Source organism: Lissotriton vulgaris, chromosome 8 (genome assembly GCF_964263255.1).
Source record: "Lissotriton vulgaris chromosome 8, aLisVul1.2, whole genome shotgun sequence".
NCBI lineage: Eukaryota > Metazoa > Chordata > Amphibia > Caudata > Salamandridae > Lissotriton > Lissotriton vulgaris.
The window spans coordinates 1,235,672,425-1,235,687,025 of NC_141696.1; the positions used below are offsets into that span (position 1 = coordinate 1,235,672,425).

Here is a 14,601-nt window from a genome sequence, read left to right on the forward strand (position 1 = left end):
TTGAGCCCCGTCCGTGGCCACAGGAATCACTTGGGCCCGGTTGCGCCTGATCTTCTTTAGCACTCGTGGTATAGGCCGAAAGGCATACAATAGACCGCAGCTCCACTCGTTACGAAAAGCGTCACAGAGCAAGTGCCGCCTTGGAAATTCCAATCCGCAGAAGAGATGACATTAAGTGTTCTCTTAGGTGGCGAATAGATCTAACCAAGGCTCTCCCCACTGTTGAAAGAGACCTTGCGCCACCTCCAAGGGCAGACACCATTCGTGATCTATTATGCACCTGCGGATGAATTCATCCTCCCTGGAGTTCAAGGAACCTGCCAAGTGTTGAAATGTCAAGGAAATGCCTTGACGTTCCAGCCATGTCCAGAGACGCAGAGCCTCCTGACATAGGTCCACGACCCCACGCCGCCTTGCTTGTTGAAATACCACATGGTGGTGGTGTTGTCTGTGTACACCCACACTACTCCCCCCTTGACAGAGGGAAGGAATGCCTTCAGTGCAAGTAGGATCGCCCGGAGGTTCAGAAAGTTGATATGGAGCCTGGACTCCACCGGAGACCAGAGTCCTCTGATCTCCGCCTCTCCCATATGGCCGCCCCATCCCAGGAGGGACGCATCTGTCACCACTGTGTCCTCCGGTTGGGGAAGGAAGAGGGATCTGCCGCTAACCCAATGTTGGTTCGTGAGCCACCACTTTAACTGCTGTGCAGTGCCCTCCGAGATCTGGACGTTCTCGGACAGGTCCCCTTGATGCTGTGCTCACTGGAACTTCAGATCCCACTACAGAGCCCGCATATGCCATCTGGCATGATTGGTCAGCAGGAGGCCATGGGGCCCAGCAGCCTCAAGGTCATCCTAAATGGAACCCAGGACAAGGGTAGAAAGATCGGAATCATAGCCCGAATGTCCCAGACTAGCTGTTCGGGAGGATAAACCCGAAACTGCGCCATGTCGAGAACCGCTCAGATAAAGAGGAGCTTCTGAGAGGGAACTAGGTGCGACTGTGGCACGTTGATGGAGAACCCCTGCAAATGCAGGAAGTCGGCCGTAATCTGGAGATGGGAGATGACTGCTTGGGGGGAGCCTGCCTTTAACAGCCAGTCGTCGAAACAGGGGAAGACCGAAACCCCTGTTCTGCGGAGATGAGCTGTGACCACCACCATCACTTTTGTGAACACCCTAGGGGCGCTGGTAAGGCCGAAAGGGAGCACGGTGATCTGAAAGTGCTCGTGGTCTACCATGAACCGCAGGTAGCACCGGTTCACGGCCGGCAGCACGGGGAAATGAAAATAGGCGTCCTGCAAGTCCAATGCTACCATCAAGTCTTGCAGGTCTAGGGCAGACAAGAACTGAGAAAGTGCGAGCATCTTGAACTTCTCCTTCCGGAGGAAGCGATTGATGTTTCGAAGGTCTAAGATAGGACGCAGGCCCTTGTCCTTTTTTAGAACCAGGAAGTAGTGGGAGTAACAACCATGTGGCGTCGGAACGCGCTTGATGGCCCCCTTGGCCAAGAGGGCCGCAACTTCCTGTTGGAGAAGTACCAAGTGATCCCCCCACATGCGATGGTACTGAGGTGGCATGGCTGGAGGGGTAGTCTTGAAAGGGAGGGAGTAGCCCCTTTAGACTATCTGAAAAAACCCACCTGTCCGAGGTGATGGTGCACCAGTGGGGGAGGTGATGGCGTATCCTGCCACCCACTGGATTTGGTGGGCCTGAAACACCGGACTAGGAAGATTTGGAGGCAGTGGCGGCAGGGGAGGTGGTGGACTGACCCGCCTGCTGGCCCCGTGACCCACCTTGGCGGGTCCCATGTCTGCGACTGCGCTGAGACTGTTGCTGCGCAGGCCTGTGGCTCTGAAACGAATGTGTTTGGGCGCCCCTTCCTTGTTCACGAAAGGAGCGAAAAGCAGAAGCGGAAGGAGTGCGCGTGGCCGAAAGGCCTAAGAACTTGGCCGTAGCCCGTCAGTCCTTAAAATGCTCCAACGCACTGTCTGCCTTGTCGCCAAAAAGGCGAGTGCCATCAAAGGGCATGGCCCTCAGAGTGTTCTGGACATCCCCGGAAAAGCCAGTTGTCCTCAGCCAGGCTTGGCAGCGTAGCGCCATTGTCGTGGAAATCGCCCTGCCCAGCGAGTCGGCGGTGTCAAGACCACAATGAATTGTGAACTTCGCTGCGTCTCTCCCCTCAGCAATAGCTTGGGAGCGCACAGTCCGGGTCTCCTCCGGACACTGAAGCAGCACCTGCGCAACCATGTCCCACACAGGATGGGAATAACGGCCCAAGAGGCATGAGGTCTTCACAGACCGCAGCCCTGAACTGGCGGAAGTAAACGTTTTCTTCCCAAACTGTTCCAGTTTCTTGGATTCCATGTCCGGAGGTGCGATAGGGAATGTGCTCGGGGATGCAGAGGCTTGGACGACCAAGCTCTCAGGGGTTGGGTGTTGGGAGAGGAAAATGGGGTCGGCCGGGTGATGGCGTCGGGCCACATTCTTATCCACAGGAGCCCCTGTGTTGTGCCTGGACCAAGTTCCCAAAAGAACGTCGGAAAGTGAGTCATTAAAGGGCAGCAGTAGCTCCGTAGGAGAAGACGCTGGCCGGAGCACTTCTGTCAGGAGGTTAGTCATGATGGCCACTGTCGGTAGCTTGAGGGGTAGAGCCTCGGCTGTTCTATGCAACACCACAGAATACGTACCACCTTCCTCCGTAGCCACGGTAGAAGGAGACAGTGCACCAGGTTCTGGAGTAAAATCCATGTCACCTGCATCCTCCACATCCTCTTCCAACACTGGGCTACGAGAGGGTCCTCAAACCCCTCCCAGTCCTCCATAACCTGACGGGCAGGCGGAAAAGAGGGAGGTGGAAGGAGAAAGGGATAGAAATTCCCTAACTAATCAACACCGGTCTGGCACCGTGTCTACGTCCGCGGCGGCACCGTCGACGTCGATGTTGGTTTAAGTCGAACAAGGCCAACCGACATTGGCTGGGATCCATGCATGGATCCATGGGGGGTCTCCCAGCGTCAAGACCAGAGTTGTCGACGATGTCAGGGCCGGAACTGACGACGCAGAAGAGCGAGGACCCCCAGTCGGACCCGGGAACCCGAAGGCGTGCCGACAGTGCCAGACGGCTCAAAGACTTGTGCCATGGCTGACAGCAATTTCTGCAACTGGGCCGGAGTCGCCGATGGACCCGGAAAGGGCAGGTTGGCTATTGGCAACTGCCAAGGCTCTGCCAGAGCCACGGGGGTGGTACCATGTCGCGAGACAGGCTAGGGGAAGGCAAAGAGTGACAACGGTTCTTCGACTCTTTCTGTTTCGCGCAGGTACTGAGTCTGACGTCTGGGGGTAATTCTAAGGTAAGGAATCTGTCACTAACGTGTTTCTTTCAGATGAGTGTTATCACAGAAACTCCAACATGCCAAGTCAACAGTGGCGAAAAAATCTAGCAAGAGTTCTCTCCAAAGTGAGAAATACAATGTGCTACCTCAGGATGTATACACCACTAGTGGTCTGCCAGAAAACGACTGCTCAGTTTGTCGGCTCTGGTATTCAGGGAAGTGTCCATGACATCATGCACGTATTGTATCAGGAGTTATTTCTTACCAGTAAGTCAGTTAGTCCAGGAAAAGAGAGCCGCTGATTTAGACGAAGGACTACGTGTTCTTCCGTCGATGAAGTAGAAGAGGGACAATCGTGATATAGAATTGCTTGTCCTTGGCAATAAAAAGGCTGCCATCTTGAAGTTGCCATGTCTCCCAGGGAGTGTTGCATTTAGAAGTTTAATAAGTTGAAGGAGGGAAACAAAATGTATAATTGACAGTTAGGAGTAATGTCAGAGACTGCGCGTGTTATGGAAGGTTTTAAAAATGGAAGTGGTCGAACTTGCCAATGCAGTAGAAGGGTTTAGTTGTGTTCTCTTCAGCTGCCATTTTAGGTCAGGCATTGAACGGCTCGATAGGCGCTTTTTTTCCCATTAAAATGGCAGTTACCCTTTGAGCGCGCGCATTACGCTGTTGAGATATATATATATATATATAATATATATATATATTACGAACAGATTTCTCCTTCCACTTCCACCAGAAAACCTCGGCGGCGAAGAAAGAGACACGAACCACTTCTGATCTCAGGCAAGATGTTTAATGTAACCAAACAGCAGTCGACAGATGACGCGTTTCGGGCTCAGGCGCCCTTGTTCACATAAAGGCTGTGTGTGATTAAAGCCATTTTTAAATAAAATGCCCTTCCCACCGGGGTCACATGTTCAGAGAACAAAACGATGGACATAGCGAAAAGACTACAAGATTTATGCTTAATCAAAGTAATTTAGCTGTCCCATCAAGGCATAAATCATTTTTGCATAACCTTGACACTGTCATTCCAAATACATCGGTATATACATCGGAAATTTCATTTGCAGTATTGAAGCGTCATAACAGATTAAAATGAATTTACATTTTACATGATTTTAAGAACGCAAATTGCATTATTAGCGTTTCGCCAAACATTCCTGGTTAAATCCACATACACTTAAAAAAGTGCAATAATACGATTTCAACTGCATAAATGCACACTGCTATACTCTGAATTGTGACTTCAGTGAAAAAAGGGGGATATACAAAAGAATAAGTGCATAAAGAAGCCGCTTTCCAGATTTCTCCACAAAACAAAAATACCCTGTGCAAATGATGTGTTACGTGTTAAATGCATTAAAAATTGCGGAAAGATACAATTACATCTTTCAACCTAACCTCGACTAGAATGAGACATAATACAGTATCTCTACCATAGTGACAAAGAGTGAGGTGAATAATAGATAGTTGTCATAATTCGTATATCCAAGGACATTCAAAGTCTCTATATTGGTCACGAATATGACTATCTAAACACAATCAAAAAATCGGATAACATTATCACGATTTAAACAGAAAACAAATTCAAATTCAAATGATGTACAGTATATATCTTTTCTTGCATACAGAATACTTAATTACAGACACGTGTACATGTCTTCGGTGTTATTCAGACCGTTGGGGCATTTGCTATATATATATATATATATATATATATATATATATATATGCCTTTGGTGTGGACAGAGATAACTACCTTTCGGAAATCGTACCATTCTTTTACATACAAGAGGAGATTGGAAACCCATTGATGCGTGATATTGAATGTACTTTCTTTAAAGACATAAGGTACACGAATCCGAGACATCCTTAAGTAATGTCTTCGTTGCGATCAGTTTGAGGACGTTTCGCTTAGTTATCCATAAGGAAGAATATGCACCGACTGTGTTAAGTTGTACGCTTCTACGTCTAATGTGGTTTTTAATTCGCTGCCTTTTTTTGTGCGAGCGCTACCAGTGGCGGCCATTTCAAGGTCAGGCTTCATGGATCCACATTGCACAAAGGGGATATGATTTAAGATTTTATTTGTAAAGTAACAAAAGAAGTCTCTTTGCCCTGCAAACTGTTTCGGTGTGTTCACAGTGGGGTGCAGTTTCCTCGGCTCTGTATCCGGGAATACTCTCTACTACTCTCCAATGCTCACCTATTGCCATTGTAAATGACAATACCATTTATTTATGTTTAAAAAAAAAATGAAAAAAAATGTCATGAGCAATGCCAATAGCTCTACCTTTAATATTGCCGAGACCATTGCATCGTAAATGCCTGTTTAGAGGTGACTTTTGAGATAGATGCCAAAGTCTGGAAATTCTTCCATGAAGCTGAAGTGCCTCAAGGGATTACAAGGTGTCCCTCTTGAGTTAGATTCAAGTGGTTCAAATGACCTTTAAAAATCTGAGAGGGGTCAACATAAACGTTTGATTGATTTGATTTGGTAACTTGTAATGCGCGAACAAATGTCCGAAGGCATCAAGGTGCAAAAAGTGGTTAGTCTACTGGGGTGCGAGCACCATCCCTGCACTAAAAAAGCATTACAAGGCAAAAGCCTGGTCTTCAGGGACTTAAGGAAAATGATTTTTTGTGTGTTGCTAATAACTTTGGCACCATTTGAAGAATCGCAACGAAACGTTTAAAAAAGGTGCTACTTTTTGACAAGTTTCTGCATGTAAAGTTTTGGGGGGATCCATTAAGCAGTGGGCCTCAAAAAGGGGGGACATCAGCATCAGCAAGCTCCCCATGCATTTTCCATAGACTTCAAGACGGGCTACCGCAAAAACTGCTGAGGAATTACACCAAATGTGGCAGGATTGCGCTTTTTTGTGATTTGATGTAAATCCGTTCAGTAGTTTTTGAGAATTTAAGGTTAAAAAATTATTTTTATATCTGAACGGTTGGGTCCGTGATAGGCTTGAAATTAGTGATGAGCATGACAACATGATCAAAAGGAGTCACTTTAAAAAAAAATTAAAGAAATGTTGTCAGAGGCAAAAGCATGACTAAGAATGACTTTTTATCCACATCACCAATTCATTGTACAGAATAAAGAATATATTCACAAAATACTGTGGGTTGATCCAAAACATGAAGGAATTCTCAACCTAAGAGGTTAGTGGAGTGAAGTAAATCCACACAGCTAAAACTATCTCTAGGCAGATCTAAAAGTGGAGGATAATGTAACACTTCTTTCGAAGAAAGTTGAAAAGTTGCCACAGTGATAGGCTTATAATTGGGCTCCTTAAACACAAAGATGCTCACATCTTTCTTTTACAGCCAATGGATTTGAGTGCGTCAGGGGCTCTAAGTATTTTGCAGACCTGTTCGGGAGACTAGGTTGTTTTATCTTATTTTTAGGAATAATATGGAATGACACAATCTCAGTCAGAATTAACTGTAATTGCTTTATTCCGACATTCCAGGTAGATAGGAGTAAGATATTACTGGGGAGTTTATTATGGCCCTTCGACATTTAGAACGAGCGCTGATAAAATAAATCCATTAAAGTAGCAGGTGACATTGACGTTGTATTGGATCCTATTTCTAAATCTGCACACACTGTGAAGCATACCAATAAGGCAAGAAATTGGGTTCTGGTGAGTAACTTGAATCTGATAGGTATTTGGTGCAAAGCCAAGATTTGAGAAACATTTCCTCCTATTCCAGAAAGTATGGGCAGAATTCCTGAATCAATCGTTATTTCGCTGATGCGGAGCTTAAGGAACTGGTGATAACGTGAAAGCTCCTCTACCATGGGCAAGTTATACCCTGTGCTTTAGCAAAACCCATATACTATTGCACTCAATATTAATTACATTTACCTGGGACTCTAAGGGAGTATTTTGGTTTGCACAAAAAGTTGAAGATCTGTGCTTAAAGGGAGTTATTGACTGATTGGTTTGCTGCTTAGCTGTTGGGGCGCTACATAAAGTCAAAGTCAAAGAATCATGTATAGCGCACATATCACGTTAGGTCTCAGGGCGCTTGCAGACACTTCAACCAACCTAGATCTACCTCATATCATTACCAAACAGCCATGTTTTAAATTCTCTGCAAAAACGCAGGTTATCTGTGATAGACGAAATGCAGGGTGGGAGCTTGTTCCAGAGATGGGGGCGAGGTAAGAAAAGGAGCGGCCTCCGTTTCGCACTGTGCGAACCTGCGGAGGAATTAAGAGAAGTTTAGAGCTGGATCTCAGGGTTCTGGAGGGCTGGTTTCTTTCAGTTTTTTTAATAAGTCCCCGGGTGCCTGTGCCATGGATGCTTTTGTGTGTTATGCACAAGATTTTATAATGCCCTCTCAACCTGATTGGAAGCCAATGCAGAATGTTTCAATTGGGACAGGACGGCCATCTTGAAGGTAGATCCAAGATTAATCTGGCCGCTGTAGTCTGCAGAGTCTGTAGTTTGGAGAGGAGGTCTTCCTTATAGAGGTCAGTAGAGGATTTCCATAGTCCATGCGGCTAACGATTAGGCCCAGCACAAGTGGCTTCCGGGTTTCAATTGGTAGCCACTTGAAGATTTTCCGTAGCTTCCGTAGAATGCCATAGCACGTACCTAATACACGGTTAACATGGGCTCTCATGGAAAGCTTATTGTCGATGGTGATGCCCAGGTTGCAGATGGCTTGTTTTGGGGATGGACAAGGGCCCTTTGTCTGTGGCCACCAGCTGCTTGACCAATGATCTTCGGCCCTGCCAAACAGGATAATATCGGTTTTGCTGCTGTTCAACTGTCGTTTATTTTGACCCATCTAGCTGTCATTGTGGATCATACAGTTTTTAACCCGGATCATTGTGTCAGTGAGGTGAGGGCCAAAGGTGATCAGCAACTGGGTATCGTCGGCATACGATAATGCCTCAAACCCATTAGACCTGATGATCTTGGCCAGTGGGGTGACATAGAGATTAAAGAGCATAGGGCTCAAAATGCACATTATGCACATTAGTTCCATGTTGGGCTCAAAAGCTGTTGGGACAAGAATGTTTCGTAGATAATGTACAGTCCTGTCTCCCCTGCCTTGCGTGCCCAATTGCAAGTATCTGGTACCCTATGTTTTTTTTTTGGGCCCCAGCCTTAACACCTTTCCTGCTCGGCACATTCCCCTGCTGTGCTGGGGGGAGTGGGCGCGCGCGCAGTGCTCCCATGCTCATGACGAGCTCAGCTCGTCATGAGCTACAGTGCTCCTGTGCTCATGACGAGCTGAGCTCGTCACGGCCGCACCCGTTTCTTTAGAACGCTCAGCACAGCAGGGGAATTAGCCCAGCGTGCAAGCGTTCTAAAGGCCATGACGAGCTCAGCTCGTCATGAGCACCGGAGCACTGTAGCTCATGACGAGCTGAGCTCATCATGGGGATGCAAGGGGTTAAGCGTATCTAGCACGTAGGCGAAGCCCTAGGCCTGCCTTTCACAAGAATCTGGCCCTGGACTTGTCATGAACTTGGAGTAGCGCAACAAGAAAGCCCTCGATAGTGACACAGGGCTTCTGAACCTCCAATGGGTTCACATATGAAGAGCAGTGGTAGCAGCATACCATATTTTGTAATGATCTGTGCTCGACCAGGTCTTTTCACCTGCTTTGTGACAGTGGGAGCCTACTGACCCACACAAGTACATTTCCACTGCTAATGATGGACCCAGAATCCTACCACTAGGATCCTGATCACATGGATGTATGCGTATGGTGTGTGATAAGCATATTACACACTGTACGCAGGTATGAGAGAAGCAGAGTGGCTTGGGCCTGTGGGTTCCATTTTCAAAGCCCTGGCCTGTTCCTGTGCAAGATATTGAGTTGAGGTTCATTCTGAAGTATTGGAACTTTATTACTGACATTCCTGAGACAGGAGGGAGGAAACCTAAAAACTGACGGGGGGCCAAGAGAAAGCAAGTTCTCTTAAACATTCAATTATATGCATTGATACAGAAGGGCTGCTGACTATTCTTCCTGGTGATTACCATTTAGAAGATGGTAGGAGTTTAGGGTGAGACTGAAGCTACTGATGTCAGAGTGAGAGGGGGTCTTTGAAAACAGTCAAGTGCTGGCTGCCATATATGCTCCCACCATTTTGTGCCTTTGCAGTTGTTGCTACAGGCTGTGAAGAACATCACTCAAAACAAAGGCTGAGCATGGAGGACAGACTGAGCTGGACACATAAAAAGGAAACCAACCCAAACAGTACCCATACGTTTTTTTAATGCACTTAGACAGTGTTCAATAGCTATGTAAAATCTGAGAAAACGTGATATTAGCATATGGTGTGCTGCCTTCCCTTACATTCACTATACACTTTTTTTCTTTTTAGAGATTATGTCAGCATAACCTGTGATCTGTATTTATTTAACACAAAGCACTATTCATCAGTCAGAATTGTGCAAAAACACTGTCCTCAGATGTTAAACAGGATTAGGAAAAATAACCTATTCTAGTTAGGGGCCTAGGAAACCTATGTTCAAATCCAGGCTTTATGAGTCTAATTTACATGATAGCGACATTTGAAAGACCTTTCAAGTAATTTAATTCAAGATGAAATATGAACAAAAATCTCATTTGTATATGCTTTAATAGCCTCCATAACAATAATATTGGCCATGCCATAAGGGACAACTATTTCACTTTGTTCCCTCAAGGCGCTGTCAGGAGGGAGTGTTAATAAATCTTTAAAAGCCCATGTTTAGAAACTTTCTGTAATTTTGTGATCTAATGTACTAAATTGAAACACCTCCATATGTTAAAGAAACACTTTCTATATTTTAAAGTCTTTATCATGTTCTTATATTTTGTTTGTGGCATACTTTATATCCCAAGTATTTGGAAGAATGTTCTTGAGTCTGATCACTAGTTCAGCCAAGCTTGACTGCAGAGCTATTTTAAGACAAGAACAGAGAAGGCAATTGCCCAAGGCCAAAACTTCCAAGCATCCAAGCACCTGCCCGCTCTTCCGAACAGACGGAGTTTGTTATATTACATTTCTTTGCTTCCTTTCATATTTTAGTAAATGCTGTATTTCCACGAATGACAACAGGAGCTAGCGTACTGCACATTGCTCTGGAGGAGACAGCTCAGGGTTGCCTTTTTTGCACTCTTGTAGCATTTTAACTATATTGGCATTTTTTATACCATCTCCTTGGCCGTTCCTCTCAAGAATTCTGCTCCACTCCCAGTTTGTTGTTTGTGGGGGGCACATGCTAGTGAGGCTAAATGATGAAGATAATGCTATGTCTAAAGCACATAGCTACCTCATTTGTGGTGTTATGGCGCTATGTACAACTATCCACCGGTCCCAATGCAGTTATCAAACCTTTCCTACATACTGAGCTAAAAAAAACTGATTTTAAGCTTTTTTCTGAAAAGGTCTTCCGACTGGGCCTGACGAACTGCTATGGGCAGAGCATTCCTCAATTTAGACATCAGGTTGCCAAAGGAGCTCCTGCCCAAACCCACTTTCCGGAATCTGGGAACAATTGCCAGGATCTCCTCTGTTGATCTAACATTCCTCGGCGGTAAAAAAGGTCTGATAAACAGTTGCAAATACTGTGGACCTTTGTAATTCAGGGCTTTGTAGCAATAGCACAAGGCTTTAAAGGAGGACCTCTCCCTCACTAGATGCCAATTAAGCACAGCCTCTATTGACGCATGCCTTGGCGGATTTAATATGAGCCGGGCCACAGCATTCAGCACTCTTTGTAATCTATTGATCCTGCGCTGTAAAACGTTAAGACATAAGATGTTGCAGTAGTCCAGTCTAGACAATATGAATGCCTGAACTACTGTCTTTCTTGCAGCATCAGGCAAAAAGCACAATATTTTCCTCAGCATTTTAAGACGTACGAAACATTTTCCTGCCTTTGTAGCAATTTGGTTGTCAAATGACAGTTTTTTGTCAACCCAAATGCCGAGATTCTTGACCTTGGTTTTGGAGTCGCGTACTGGACCCGACTCGTTAGGCCACCATGCAGTTGACCAGATATTTGAATGGATACCCAAGGCCAGAACCTCAGTCTTTCCAGCATTGAGCTTAAGGTAATTTAAGTCCATACCTTTAGCATCCTCTGCAAGACAAAAGCATAAGGAAGCAGCCATGTGTATGGAGTTTTTTGACAGCATAATGATAAGCTGTGTGTTATCAGCATATGACACGACTGTGAACCCAGAGCTCTCAATTACGCCTGCCAATGGTCACACGTATCCATTGAACAAGGTTGGGCACTCATTGCTACAATGGGAACACCTTTGACTGGCGGGGCTTCTGTGACAACTGAAAGGTGCACCCTTACAAAAAAGAAGTGTCCCATTGCAGTGCTTTATGTCCCACCCCACAGTTCCAGAGACTTTCTAACAAGAATTTATGTGACACAGTATCGAAAGCGGCTCTGAGCTCCAACATCAACAGTGCCACAGAATCACCAGCGTCCAAGATCAAACTAATAGGCACTGTCGGCAGCAGCAAGGCTGACTTTGTAGTGTATGAGGAGCGGAATCTAGATTGGGTACTGTGTAATAAGTCAACAGCTACTTGTTGACCGCTTTTACCATAATTTGGAAGAACAGTGATAAAAATGAGACCAGACGATAGTCCTCTGGCTTGATGGGATCCAGTAGAGGCTTTTTTAGAAACAGAACCATCACAGCATGCTTCCATCTCCTAGGTACCTGGCAGAGGTCAGGGAGCTGTTGATCAGCTCACTCAAAAATGGGTGGATCATCTCCAGGCCTCGTTCCAAAACGGATAGGGAAGTTAGGTGTAAAGGAGAGCCTGACCTTACTGAAGCGTATTATGCAGTCAGGTTTTCAGTTCCAATGGACTTGAAACTAAGTAGCCCAGAGCTATCCTCCGACCAGTTGAACCAAGTCTTCAAGCAGGGGGCGTCTCTAGCTACTGTAGGAAAGGAGTCATAAATATAAGCTCCCTTTTTTAGGAAGAAATGCGATAAGAGATTGCATCCTTTCTCTGTTGGAGTGGTCGAAGCTGAAACTGCAGATAAGAAGACAGTGACTTCACTACGGTGAACAGCTCCCAAGCGGAATTTTGGCAGCCTGGATTTTATTGGAATACTATTCACAGCGAGACTTTTTTATGCAACAAAGGTTGATTGTATTCTGTCTTATAGTCCCTTGTGCTGGCGGGGTCATACTCTATGCACCACAGGCACTCCAGACGCTTGCACCTCTTTTTTTGAGCTAACATGTCCTCATTAAACCAGTCAGCCGAAGGTTGTTGCCTATGGAAGGTTAACATTTCTAAAGCAGCAGTTTGATGTAGTGCTCCATAAATTCAGTTGTCAACATGTGCATCAGCTATGTCGATACATCTGTTCAAAATAAGATGGCTATTAGCCAGGGTGCCACCGAATTCTGACAGGGTCACTTCAGCTCACCTCCTTGCCTTTACCGCCAAAGTTGAAAAGTGACTTTTGGGTGTGTGCTCATAAGGGACCAGAGAAGGAATTGCAAAGTGGTCAGACCTAAGTATGGGCAAAATTTGCGAATTCGCGTTCTGCGAATTTGTGCGAAATCGAATTTGCATTCCGCAAAATCCGCGAATTCGTGCGAATTTGTGTTTTTTTGCGTGTTCGCAGAGTTTTTTGCGTGTTCGGGGGGCTTTTTGCGGGTTCGCGGGCCGCTTGCATGGCGAAGTTACCCATGCGGTTGTGTATTGGCACAGCACCCTCTGGTTCACCACTGCCGCCCTCTGGTTCATCACTGCCACCCTCTGGTTCACCACTGCCACCCTCTGGTTCACCACTGCCACCCTCTGGTTCACCACTGCCACCCTCTGGTTCATCACAGCACCTCTGGTTCACCACTGCCACCCTCTGGTTAACCACTGTCACCCTCTGGTTCAGCACTGCCACCCTCTGGTTCACCATTGCCACCCTCTGGCTCACCCTTGCCACCCTCTGGTTCACTACTGCCACCCTCTGGTTCATCACAGCACCCTCTGGTTCACCCCTGCCACCCTCTGGTTCAGCACTGTCACCCTCCGGTTCAACACTGCCACCCTCTGGTTCACGACTGCCACCCTCTGGTTCATCACAGCACCTCCGGTTCACCACTGCCACCCTCTGGTTAACCACTGTCACCCTCTGGTTCAGCACTGCCACCCTCTGGTTAACCACTGCCACTCTCTGGTTCACCACTGCCACCCTCTGGTTCACACATGCCACCCTCTGGTTCACCACTGCCACCCTCTGGTTCACCCCTGCCACCATCTGGTTCATCACTGCCACCCTCTGGTTCACCCCTGCCACCCTCTGGTTCAGCACTGCCACCCTCTGGTTCAGCACTGTCACCCTCTGGTTCACCCCTGCCACCCTCTGGTTCATCACTGTCACCCTCTGGTTCATCACTGCCACCCTCTGGTTCACCACTGCCACCCTCTACTGAGACCTTTTGTGACGCAGCAGCAGCACAAAAGATGCGCCATGGTGCTGGGTGTTAACAACATGACGCATCTGAGACATGCGTCACTTTGTAAAGCCCTGCGCCATCAGGAGGCGTTCCGGCGCAGGGGAGGGCGTTCCTGCGCAGGAACGCCTCCTAAAAGTGGCTGAGTGAAATCTACAAGATTTCACTCAGTCACTTGCAGGCAGCAGTTTGATGTAGTGCTCCAGAAATTCAGTTGTCAACATGTGCATCAGCTATGTCAATACATCTGTTCAAAATAAGATGGCTATTAGCCAGGGTGCCACCGAATTCTGACAGGGTCACTTCAGCTCACCTCCTTGCCTTTACTGCCAAGGTCGAAAAGTGACTTTTGGGTGTGTGCTCATAAGGGACCAGAGAAGGAATTGCAAAGTGGTCAGACGGTCACCACAAGAGTGGCATATGATGCTTAACAACTATGTCAGCCATCTTTGGAAAAAAACAGGATCCAGTGTGTGCCTGTAGGACCAGACTCTTTTTGCTGGGTTATCCCCAAACTATTTGCTTTCTTCCTCCTATTTTTCTGAACCTCTTTTAATTGGCTTTAGGACTCTGGCCAGTTTACCTCTGCTTATCAGTGCTAAAGTGCATGTGCTGTCTCCTTTAAACATGCTATGATTGTTTTATACCTGTTCAGTACATTTAATTTAACTGTAGGTCCTTTATACAGTGGTATCCCATATACCCAGGACTTGTAAATTAAATGCTATCAGTGGGCCTGCAGCACTGTTTGCTCCACTCACAGAAGTAGCCTTTCAAACTTGTGTCAG

The 14,601-nt window shown here is 46.5% G+C and overlaps 1 protein-coding gene across 2 annotated transcripts in view; it reads right to left on the bottom strand.

Annotated features, from left to right (window-relative positions):
* B3GLCT (beta 3-glucosyltransferase) overlaps positions 1-14,601 on the bottom strand; it is a 1,059,223-nt gene that overhangs the window by 111,710 nt on the left and 932,912 nt on the right. The window lies entirely within an intron of this gene.